Raw genomic sequence first — 12,386 nt, forward strand, 5'->3', positions numbered from 1 at the left:
ATAATCATCGCAGATGTTATGACTCCGGAATATATTGACAATCAAACAAATATATTCAAAACAGAAAACACGAATAGAAGATACACGTGTTAGTGAAATACGAGTATTATTTTTAGAATATTACATTTTAAATGTAATATTGTTTAGATAATTTCCAATGCACACGTCTAACTAAAATACTTACGATGAATATAGCATTCAATCGTATGTTGCTTATTACAAATATCATATAATAATGTCGTATTTTTGTCCGACATCCCTTTCCCCCTTGAAGTTCGAATGATATGTATCTGTCCCAAAAAAATGGAAAATAAAATCTTTATCGATGTTTATACATAAAATATTCATAATTTATATATGATTTTGTTCATATTTTTGATCTTACTACCAAATTTGGTTTTTAATGGTTGTGTCTAAGTAAGTTTATATAAGTAAATAAAATTTATTATAATAGAAATTGTTAAAAAGAAAAGAATAATAAAAAAAATATATCGTCATTTATTGCTAGGTATCTTGATCAGATTCTTCAGTATGGTACTGATCTCGGAAATAATTTACTAAAAGTATTTCTTCTATGGGCTTTGCATTATGTGCTCTTCTCCGATTCTATTTGAATAAATATGTCCCCATGGTTGTTACCATGACAAACGTCACTATTCCGGCTTTACCATATATAAGAGTAGAAAAAATAAATGTCTATTCTAGGTTCAACACACTTTCTGTGGCTATCGTAATACCTTCTTTATTCGTAGTCCGTATTTTTTTTCTATATTTTTATAAGAGTATACTTTTCGCTCCTCCTTTTCTTTCTTCGAATTGCAAGTTAAATGAACCAAGTCATTCTTTATCACTTCGCATCGTTTCGTTCAATAATTTTATAAACTCTTTTGTAATGAGGCCATGTCCCCTTCTTTTCTCATTTAGTTCAGTGCCAATGTCCTCGTATCCGACCAATTAGATTACGTAGTTTTTGAGTGTGTAGTTCCCAATTAATGATACCATTTTTGTACCTTTGTATTTGGCTAAATATGTCGTCCCGTTCGTACATTCTATTCCTACGAAGGGAAAAAATTGCATGTCCGTCACCATTCTTTTAGCTTACACCATTTCACTATACCTTTTATGTTTTGGTCATGGACGTCTCGAGCACCTGGACAACAGACTAGAAAACGTGCACTCCAAGGACAGGCTTTGAAGAAGTTCACAAATATGTTATTTTTTGATAAAAAAATATATTAATACGGGTTTTCAATACAGATTTTATAGAGTTTTATGAGTTAGAATCTTTAAATATTTATTTATAATTAGTAAGAATTCAAGACTATATAGGCTACAATATATCCCCAATATAATTTACATTAATTATTTCAAAAATAGATGCACACACCAGAAAAATTAACATTCATAACTTAAATGGTATCAAATTGAAGTTTGGCAACCTTTCTAGATTTGAACTTGTTTTCAGATGCTCTTTTTCGGTCTTTCTGTCGGATGTTGTCATTCACTTGAAAAATCAAATTTAGCGGAATTCAGCGTTTAATTTGGCAACCTGTATAAATGCTACCACATCCATATAGTTTCCTCCAACGGATTTGATCATAAGTGTATGGGTCGATTTAGTTGTAGGGTTGTTCTCGCAGCCCAAGAACTGACCTCTAACAAGCTCGACTCTTTCAGCAGAGTAGACTCATCGATTATAAGATTGACATTTCTGCTGTTAAGGCGTTTGATCCTGGTTCCAAGATATTTAACTATAGATGACGGTAGTCCAGTCTATGGTATCTGCAGTAGACAAAGTTCTAAAAATACTTGGGACATAGAACTGGCAGACTTTATGGAGACAGTGGACTATATGGGGACAACCAATCAAATCATTTTATAGTTATCCTAAAAATATTGATAAAATTGGTAATTCGAACTGAAACTTATGAAAAAAAAGGAAAAATTGGGGTAATCAGTCGCAGGAAGAAAGAAAGAGAAAAAAAGCAAAACAATAATTATAATACACTAACAATAATTTGAAATCATATTGTTCAATTCAAATCAAAGATTTTGACGGAGTCATTTTTGTAAATTGGAGCAGTGGTCATGGGGTAGGTGGATTGTGGATAGAAGAGATGCCCACTTAATTCGCTCAGTCACTTCACCAATCCCTAGATCAAGATCAACTCGTCAAGAGTTCCCTGGATGGGTGGATGAATGATCATGTTTACTACCTACCTATGTGAGTAGCATGCATTGCCAACAGATGAGTTGTGAATACATAAGTAAGTTTCTGATCAAATAGAAAAGTTCAAAAGCAAGTTTTCCTCAAGTGAATTTCTATTCTGTGTCTCATATTCCATTCGGTTTCGTCTCCATCCGGAGATGTCTTACTAAGGATTGCTGTCAAGCAGAGTTTCTTTTAATGAATAACAACTAGTGTGGATATAATACGATGTATATCATTTTCTTCATAACTATTATAGTCCCTCATGTCAAACTGCATAGTGAACATAAGAATAATAGCAATAAGAACTTTGTAACTGTATGATTAGGACGTTTACACTGCCTCAGGTCTCGACAAGGTTTCCCCAAATTTCCCCGTGAGATTAAATTCCCAAAGTGTCCCCGTCGAGCTAACTTCTGACTGTAATATTGCTAATAAGTTGATTTTTTTTTGTTAAAATTGATTTACCTGACCCGGATTTTTAAATAATATCTTTTTATTATTACGAATTATATATATCTGTTACGGGCAATGTGGAAAATCGAAAATTTTGCATATTGCCCGGGCAATCTATAAAATTTACAATAGAGTTTACTTTTATTTACATTGTCAAGTAAAATAATTTTGGAAAATTGGATTTTTAAAGATGCAAGCAATTTGCTCATTAAGGATTTGATAAGGATACAATTTCATTGCAAACAATTTGATAGTTGTGTAAATTTTCATTGAAATTTATACTGTATTTGGACAATCAAGCTCATTTATTATCAAAACATGGGTTATTACCCACCTCCACTGCTGCCCTGAGCATCAAAGACTCTTTAAAAATCACATTTCTAACAATAAACTAAATAAATAATTTAAATATGACGCAAAATAATTATATTATTGAAAACAAAGAAATTGCATTTTTTATGTAATCATACATGTACTCCAAAGCGTCCTTATATTTTCTAAAATATTTCTAACAATAAACTAAAAAAAAAAAAATTGACAAATAAACCCACCGCCGTCTCATCCCTGACCATCAAGGCCCAAGTTATTCTAAATTACTAAATGGCTTCACTATTTTGCTATTATATTTAGAGGGCTCTGTTAAAGTATGTAAAACTTTTGTTGTAGTTAATGACCCTCTTCCAGCTTCTCCACTACCGAAAGGTTTAGTTGTTCTTAAATAATATAATATATGTCAAAACAGGTGAGCAATTAAAATGCATGTGATAAAAAGTGGGCATATCAGGATTACTACAGCAACAAGTAATGATTTAATAAAAATTTACATAAGAATCGTCGATCCTATTTAATAATATTCGAACTACACAGTTGTATATTTTATATGTATTTTATTATTTTCTTCAAAACTTCAAAAACAAAAAAAAATATTTCAAAATAATCTTATACATCTAATATAATAATTTCTAAAATCATCTTTCTGAAGATGGATTTTTTTTATTTAAATATTTTTATGTAACATAAACATTAAGCAATAACAGATTTAACTATTTGTTGCAACATGAACTGTTATTATGGCATTTGTTACTACAGAGGTTGCCATTTTTTTTTAAATACACATATTTGTTTTGCACCAGGTCGAGTTTGTGCAATTGCACCGCTTAAATCCTTGTCCATTTCCATCCTACAGAATTGATGCAGTCTGTCGCAAAGGGGCTTCATTCTCTTTGGGAACTTCATTAATACTTAGGAGTTACTCCTTGCATGGCTCAAATCGGCTTCTTATATAGAGTTGTTTTAAGACGCCATTTTTTGTGCCTAATTTATAATATCCTGTTTCTGTTACATTAATCACAACTGCCAAGACATTGCGGGGATCCGTTTTTATAAGGTCCATGCTTGGAACTGGAACTTTGACACACTGTCCCACCTCAGCCTCCTTTATCTGTCAAATCATCGTCATTTCCCCCAATGGCAACACTACATGGTGCTGAAGAGTTGCATTTATACTCACAGATGAAATACTTTTGTTGTCCAGTTACAAGCAGCTGACAGAATACACATTTATTGTCAATATCTAATATTCTCTCTATGCTCTCCACTTGGGCCCTTTGCTTGACTTTATTTCCACATATCTTCAACAGCTATTCCTCTGTGGTTATATTGCATTCCTTTGATAAATGCAATCCCTCAAGTCTGCCATGTATTGGATGTCATACATTGCTTCGTATGGAGTTTGCCCAATACCGGAGTGAAAGCGGCGATTCTTTGCATATTGCACAAACCACAATCCGTCAGCTCACTTATTTCTCATATTGTCACACTGCCACATTATAACACTGTCCTGGAAGTCTCAATTGGCTCTCTCAACAGATCCTTGAGATTGTGAGTGACGGAGCTTTCCATGCCCAAGTTTGCAGTACGGCCACATCGTAACCAGTTCTATAATGATTCTATTATCAAACTCCCTACCATTGTCACTTTTTAATATCTGTAGTACTCCCTTGTCACTAAAGATGTGATGTAAATGATGAGCAACTTCCTCAGCGGTTTTTGTCTTCAAGGGACGCAGGCAGACAAATTAGGGAGGTGAATTGTTTAAAAATCCGATTTTCCAAAATTATTTTACCTGACAATTTAAATAAAAGTAAATTCACCACTCTATCGGAAACTTTATAGATTGCCCGGGCATTTTGCGCATTACACGCTCAAAGGGGCATTTTGCAAAATGCCCGATTTTCCACATTCTTCGTAAAATATATATTAAATCAAATAGTAACACAATACAAATTCTAAATTAAATAAATATGTATATTTTATACGTTCATGAATCCTTTCTTCCCAGTCGTGAAGTCTATAGGTGTATAGTATCACGAAGAACAGGAGCTCTAGGTGTTTTTGGGACCGGAGGATAAAGAAAATGTGGAGGAAGAGTTAGTACAATCAATTATATTGAGAGAATTGTTGTGGAAGGACATTATGAGTTGAATATATTATGTACAAGTGTTTTTCGTGCATGTAATTAAGCAATTATTTTAACAGCTAAACTGGTTGTTGTTATTGTATCCATAAAATAACAAAATTAATTTAAATATAAGAACTGTTATGGGAAACATTTATTAATAAGCTTTATTAGTGTGGAGATCCTAAATCTTCAGGGGGGTAACATTCCAATACGGTGATAAGCAATTAATTAAAAAAAAAAAAGTTGATTAAGACTAATTAAGTTTCAAAATTGCAAGCCTACAGAAGTTAAGAGGTCACATATAATTTTTTATCACATCCTCAGTTAGGACTCAACAATTCCCAAAATCTATTTATACAGATAGCAGCAACATAAAATATGTATTGCAGACAAAAATATCGACAAAAAAGGTGCATATTCATTAACAGTCTATGATTGACTTCTATTTTTTCTAAGAGATTTCGGTATTATATACATCAAGAAAACTTAAGGATTCTTAACAATAAAATATTTTTCTCTGAATACGAGACGAAAAAAAAAGATTCAAAAGTTTCAACGAAGGAACTGTGGATGAGAAATTACACTCTTTGTTCCTTACTGGGTAATTCATTCGGGAATTAATTCTTATTGTGGAACGCTCCAGTTCTAAAAAACTATTTATATTCTATATAAGAATAGAATATGCATTATAGACCAAAATATCGAGAAAAGAGAACCACATTATAATTATGAGTCTAGAATTATCTTGCACTGGTTTTCTAATGACAAAAAAGACTGAGTAGTAATAAAGAAATCAGGCGTGAGATTTAAGTGTCCAGGCTTTATAATTATCCGTATAGACTGTATTCGACAAAGTCTAAGTTATAAATGGAATTTATATAAATGTGATAAAGATGAGTGATTTCTTCGTTATATACATCAAGGACATTGATGGTATAGTTTTCTTAGAGTAGGAAATGAAACAAAGTTGACTTTCAATAATTTCAAAGAAGGAACTGTGGATGGAGGATGAGAACTCTCTCTATTTCTCATTGGGTCTTTCTGTCGTTTAATGGAACTCCTTAGTTCTTATATGTAGAAGTAGACGATGATTCTGTAGAGGATCTGGAGGAATTTATGTATAGGGGCAATGGTTAACGAGATCAGAAGTCACTATCATATACCTTGACATGAAGAGGCACTTGCACATTCAACGATCCTTCCATTAAAGGGTACAATATCCACTGACCGAGTGAAGCACTTGTTCAAGGGGTCTCACCTCAAGAGTAGAGATCCCTTTGACGTGAGTATCAGAAGACATGTGAATTGTATATATTTCTAAAAGCAAGAAGGATGGATGGATCCATTCATCCAATTGTTCTGGAGGAGAAATCCATCCAAATGACCATGAATGAAATGTCTTTCCATGAAGATCCAAATCCTTACTTCTCTCACCTCTCTCCTTCTGCTATAAGTCTCCCTTTATATATTCTCAGGGCAAGCGCGTTACAAGGCAAAAACGTCACTAGTAGAACCCATAAATTCATTTAGCAAGCTAATATGACAATGAATTCGAACTAGTTGTTCTAATTAAATAATCTGTTGCTCCATATACTCCGAAAAGAGACAATATGGAGACAGAAAAAATATAGATATGAAACTGTCTCCATAAAGTCCAGGAACCCATAGAACTGTAAAGCAGTTCGACTTGATGATTTGATCATAGAGGGTCGTACTTATATTATGTCACGGAAGACAATTAGAGAGAAGTCAAGGTGAAAATCTCCTTCCATTGGGTTTCTTGAAGAGGCATTTCATCTGTTCTATGATGAAAGACAATTTTGTTGAATGAATTGGCTCCAAGTCTCGGGATGCATGTAGTTTGTTCAATAAGCCCCTGATTATTTCCTAAGTTTTTTCGTTATTCACAAACTCTTTTGATCCTAAATACGCAGCAACGTTGATTTTTTTCAGTTACTGATTTGATGACATTAGCCTTTGTGGTAAGAAAGTAGGAGACTGAATTATTGCTTAGCGTATGATGCCCATGAGGTCTTCTTGGAGTTCGAGGATAGCCTTAATATTGAGGCCCCTACATTCAGACACTTCCAGCATAACATAGTTCGATCTGAGGGATTTCATTAGTATAAATACCGACGGTAATGTTTCAAGTAACAACTTATCATACAGCTCGTTAACGGTTAGTGCCTCTTCTTCCCCCAAAATTTTGAGCTCCAAGGCTTCCTGACACTCATTTTTGAGCTGGAGTCGTAGGCCACTAGTGGATGCTCGCGTGGGTCAAGGAAGAGGTGGAGGAGAAGGTTTGGCCACACTCAAGGCACAACGTCCTTGTTGAGTCTTCCAAAAAGTTTACTAAATTCAATTAAGTACATTTGTCAATCCTGGAATTAGTTCTATATTTTAATTTTAACATAACTTCGGCCTTTATTTAAAGCTAGAACATATTTTTGAGCTTGTGGCCATGAAAGCCTACCTTAGTTCCAGTTGCTGATCAAGTAGATGGACACTACTCTGTGTTCAGTCAACCAAATGAGTAATATAATCCGATTTCGTGAGATGGAGGCTGTACAGTCTTGAATTTTTAGTAATTGTCTACATTTTTGGAATTCATTTAGAGACACACTTTCTATCTTGGAACAGCTCTCTCCCATTTGGATTCAAGTTCCAGATTAGGAGGGACATTGAAACTTGGAAAATTAATTTATAAGATTTTAAGAGTTTTGGGGGTGTAGTTATAACTCTGAAGACATCCAGTGGCACTGCACTTCTGTGCCATCACCTTAAACTTAACAGTCACGATCGGAGTCCTCAAGCTATAAGTATAGTATCAGTCAAAACTAAAAACTATGACTAATCAATTTGAAAATCAAGCCGTGTCTCGGAGCAGGCGCGCCTTTTTTATTTATTTCATGTAGACCAGATAGCTTTAGATGTCCATGATTTTGGTTAAGGACTTCCATAAGGCAGTGTGTGTGAGGTGGATGACAGAACTGTATATTATTCGGGGAACAATACATGCCGAGTATGTCTGTCGTACATGCTACAAGCTGTAATTCTGAGATTACTTGGAAGTTTATTCTGGATCCATCGTGTTACATTTCTAGACATTCTTCTTTAGTGTCAATGATGCAGTATTTTTCATTTAGCAGGGCTGGTATTGGCCAAAATTTCATTAATTTCATTTTTACTTTCTCAAGATAGATCGGTATATGTAATGTGGCGTGCATTAATTAATCGTTTTCATCCCTCCACAGGTCAAAGTCCTATAAGAAGATTTGAGATTCTTCTAGTATACGACGGATATAGCCGCCTTTGTGTGAGTTATTTAACAGTTTCTTCTAGATCTATGTTCTTTATTTCGGTTTTATTGATGAAAGTCTAAATCGCCGTCTTATAGCTTACTCTACTAGTAGTTGGACTTGTTGGTTAGTGTCCTGGGGTTCGGCCCTATTTTTAAAAATCGTCATTACCATGTTTATTCCGTAATAGGATTTTTTTAATTATTTCAGTTTCTTCCATATTGAAGATTTTCTTCATCCTGACGCGGTTGTCTCCGAGAAACAACTTGATCCCTTGATCGTTCTTGTCTAAAATATTTGTACTCACTCTGTCCTGTTCTGTTTATAGCTACTGCAGAGCTGCCAAATATTAGTAAAGACGCTATTCCTACAATAAACATCGTAATTGATCCTTCTCCCTGTAATTTATGTTCTTATATTTTTCTTTTTTTTAAATAAATATAAAGTGTTTTTATAATATTTTTTATAGGCTTTCACGGGTTTCCAGCATAGGATTTGAGCCTGTCCTGTAACTGTATTCTTGAACGTTGGTGTCTGTATAGCAATCGAGATTATATTAATCATTTCTTGGAATTCGGGGAGGGCTATCTTGATCTTCACGTGTGCATAAGAGATGCTGGTTATATTTTCTTATTTGTGGTAAACCCACCCAACTTCATGCCTTCTATATGTTTGAACTGAGGCATATCTGGAGATTGAGATGTTACAGCAACAGCCCATAATTTTTTTATCTTGACATTTATTCAGTATTCATATATTTTCAGATTTTAAAAGAAAAAAGACAACAGAAACAAACAAAATGAAACATGCAAATGGAATAATAAACAGATGCATGTAAAAATGACAACTATATTATAAAATAATTGATATTATAAATAATTTAAAAAACTTGTGTAGAGCTTCACGATGCTTAAAACTCCACTTGTGTCTTTCTCTTTCTATATCCTTAAGACGTACAAAATATGCTGTGGTTTTGTAAGGGCAGCATTTTTGACTGTCTGTCCCACTAAAAAAGGTTAAAAAGTCATCGCTCGAGAGTTTGCACCCAAAAGAGTTATTTAAAACTGACAGAACGTCAGGGAACCTTGGGATTTATAGTTTTGTAAAGCTATTTTGTTTACAAAAGATGGGTATGTAGCAGCATCAGCAATAATACACATGACACTTCATAATTCCTTTTGAGGCTTCGCAGAATCTCTCTAGTCTTGCAGAGTAAGTGGAGAGTGTCTTTAAAACTAATTCACTCCATTGTAGGGATAAGTTTTATAATTTTGCCCTTGTTTCATAAAAAACTTCTTGAGATGAACACTCCATAAATGATCATTATTCCAAAGTTGACCGATCCAATAAAGATTCAATCGATAACTGATAGGCCACCAAATTTATTGGTGTTGTGTAGTCTTTTTGTGGATAAATTTCATTTTTTACTTAATTGGAAAAAATTCCTTTCAATATCACAAATTTCGTTAAAATATCAGCTTGAAAAGGAGTAACACATACAATATTTATAACTTTTGGTAAAATATAGGTATTCCATGCTATTTCCTTAACCCACATATTTAAAGTAAATGAATTAAAAAAGTTAACAGCATTCATCGGTTTACAGCATTCATCAGTTTACAAATGATATCATCCTGATTCAATTCAACACTGCAGTTTTATTTTTCCAGTGATCTTACAAAGGGGTCATTCTTTTTGAAAAAGTTTGTTTGTATGGACTTAAAAGTTCCGTCTTTTCTGCATTAATTTCAAGGCCAGAGCATAGACAGTATGTTTTCAACATTTTTGTCACATTTCAAATGGATATGAAAGTTTGAAGTCGAGTACCAGTAAAAATTAAAGTCAAGTCATCTGCATAACATAAGCATTTTAAAAAAGATGATGAAGAATTAAAACGAATAATGATTTTTTCCATTTTGATGGATAAAAAGAATTGCAGAGCTCACGCCTCTTTTCTTATAAAATAAATTTTTTTGTGTTACATATTGAAACCTCGTTTGAGTTTTGGACAGTATAACGCCAACCATTTGAATAATATAGTCTCCAAAAGCATAATAGTATAATATTGAACAACATTTTACAAAAGAATAATTAGTATTTATAAGAATATTTTTGATTTGTGGAGAATTTAAAAAAAATTATTTTTCTTATTTGCACATACAATATTCATATACATAAGAGGCTCTTCCGGATTTTGATCTTAACTTTATTGCTAACTGTGGCGGAAGTGGAGTTCTCTCATAATAGGCTTTGGTTTTTTGATCAGTGATAGCGGAAATGATAATTTGTATGATTTTGTACCAATGGCAGTCGAATTTTGATTCAGGCTGTAGTCGCTTTCAGTTTCTGCCTCTTTTTCGGTGTTTTCAAAATTTTAGTATTCTCTTTTGCTTTGCAGCTATGACTTGGTTCCTACTCTTTGTTCAACAATTGGGGGAACGGGGGAAAAAATGAAGGAATGAATGGCGAACCGAAAGTTTTTACAAAATGAACAATTGAATGGAAAAAGGGTGAACGGGTATAAGCCTGTATATTATGACTCTCAAATAGCATATCGAAATAAAATTATATGTATGTTACCATCTGAGAAGACTTAGACGAAGGACACGGATTCGAATTAATAAAACGATTTCAATAATATGAAACCATTTTTAACGATTTACCTAGTTGTACTAATGATTGTAGCCATAAAATTTATATTACAAGAGATGATCCTGTGAGATCAAAACCAGATTCTGTCCCATTTATGATGAGATAGGTTTTAAAAGAAGAAATTGAAAATATACTTGGAAGAATTGTTATAAGAGAGTCTATTTCTCCTGTTGCATCGCAAGAAGGGATTGTGAAGAAAAAAAGACGAAAGCAATCGAGTTTCTATATATTATAGAAAACTTAATTGGTCTAATGCATTCTACTCATCACAAATGATGAAAATCCAGTGTAGATTGAGCTTGTTAAAAAAAAAATCAAAAATCAACATGGTAACCCTGACAATTTGAAGAATGTCTTGGAGGAGGGAAAAAAAACCCCTGAAGATGTTTCTTTAGCTGCTGCTAAGGGTAAATTCTTCCACCACCACTTCCATGAACATCAAGGAGCCTTTCGAATATGTAAAATACACCCCGTTCATCATGTTGCTGGGTCAAAAGGCATTTTTAACTCTATTGCCGCCATGTTTCTAAGCACCAAGGACATCTTCTAATATTATATGATACACAATGGTCCATTGGTTGTGCACAATCCATCCCTTAAAATCGGATATGTATAATACTTCATTAGTACAAAAAATGATAGAGAAATACAAGTATTATTCATAAATGCCTATAATATTTCTAAATATATAAATTTCTATTTAACACCATACATGAAATAAATATTTTATAAAAAAGTAAAAAGTATTTGTGTACAAGAGATGGTGAACAACCTGTGGGACGGCGGTAGAGGTTTAACTACCTTGAGATCCAATACTTCACCTGTACAACCTGAGAGCTTGGGTTTATTTTTGGATATTAGAAGGGTTTCTGGATGCTCAGGGAAGCGGCAGCTGAAGAATTTAACCTACCTCAGCCCTAGGAGCTCTACTACAGAATCCATGAGCCTGGGTTTATTCTAGCATATTCGAAGGGGTCCTTGATGCTCATAAACACGGTGGTAGCGTAGTCTAAACTAATTTTAGGCCCAGTACTTCAACTGTACAACCTCATAGCTAGGTGTATTTTTGAATACTAAAAGGATTATTGGACGGTTAGAGAATCTGCAACGATGGAATTTCACCTACCTCAGGGCCAGGTGCTCACGTGCACAACCTGTTAGTCGGAGTGTGTTTTAGCATATAATAAAAGTGCCATAAATACTTAGAAAAGCGACAGCGGTAGAGTTTAAGCTGCTTTTGAGCCCAGCGCTTCACATGTAAAGCCTGTGGGCTGGTGGACATTAAATGGGGTATTTCATGGCAAGTTTC

General features: G+C 33.8%; 1 protein-coding gene across 1 annotated transcript in view; it reads left to right on the forward strand.

Moving 5' to 3' along the window:
- Positions 1 to 1,986: 1,986 nt before the first annotated feature.
- Positions 1,987 to 12,386, forward strand: part of LOC121126680 (protein Skeletor, isoforms B/C) — a 75,289-nt gene continuing 64,889 nt past the window's right edge. Inside the window, exon 1 of the mRNA XM_071891994.1 lies at positions 1,987 to 2,267. The gene's annotated coding sequence lies outside the window, so the exon portion shown is untranslated. The remainder of the gene's footprint in view (positions 2,268 to 12,386) is intronic.

This window comes from Lepeophtheirus salmonis, chromosome 12 (assembly GCF_016086655.4).
Source record: "Lepeophtheirus salmonis chromosome 12, UVic_Lsal_1.4, whole genome shotgun sequence".
Classification (NCBI taxonomy): Eukaryota; Metazoa; Arthropoda; class Copepoda; order Siphonostomatoida; family Caligidae; genus Lepeophtheirus; species Lepeophtheirus salmonis.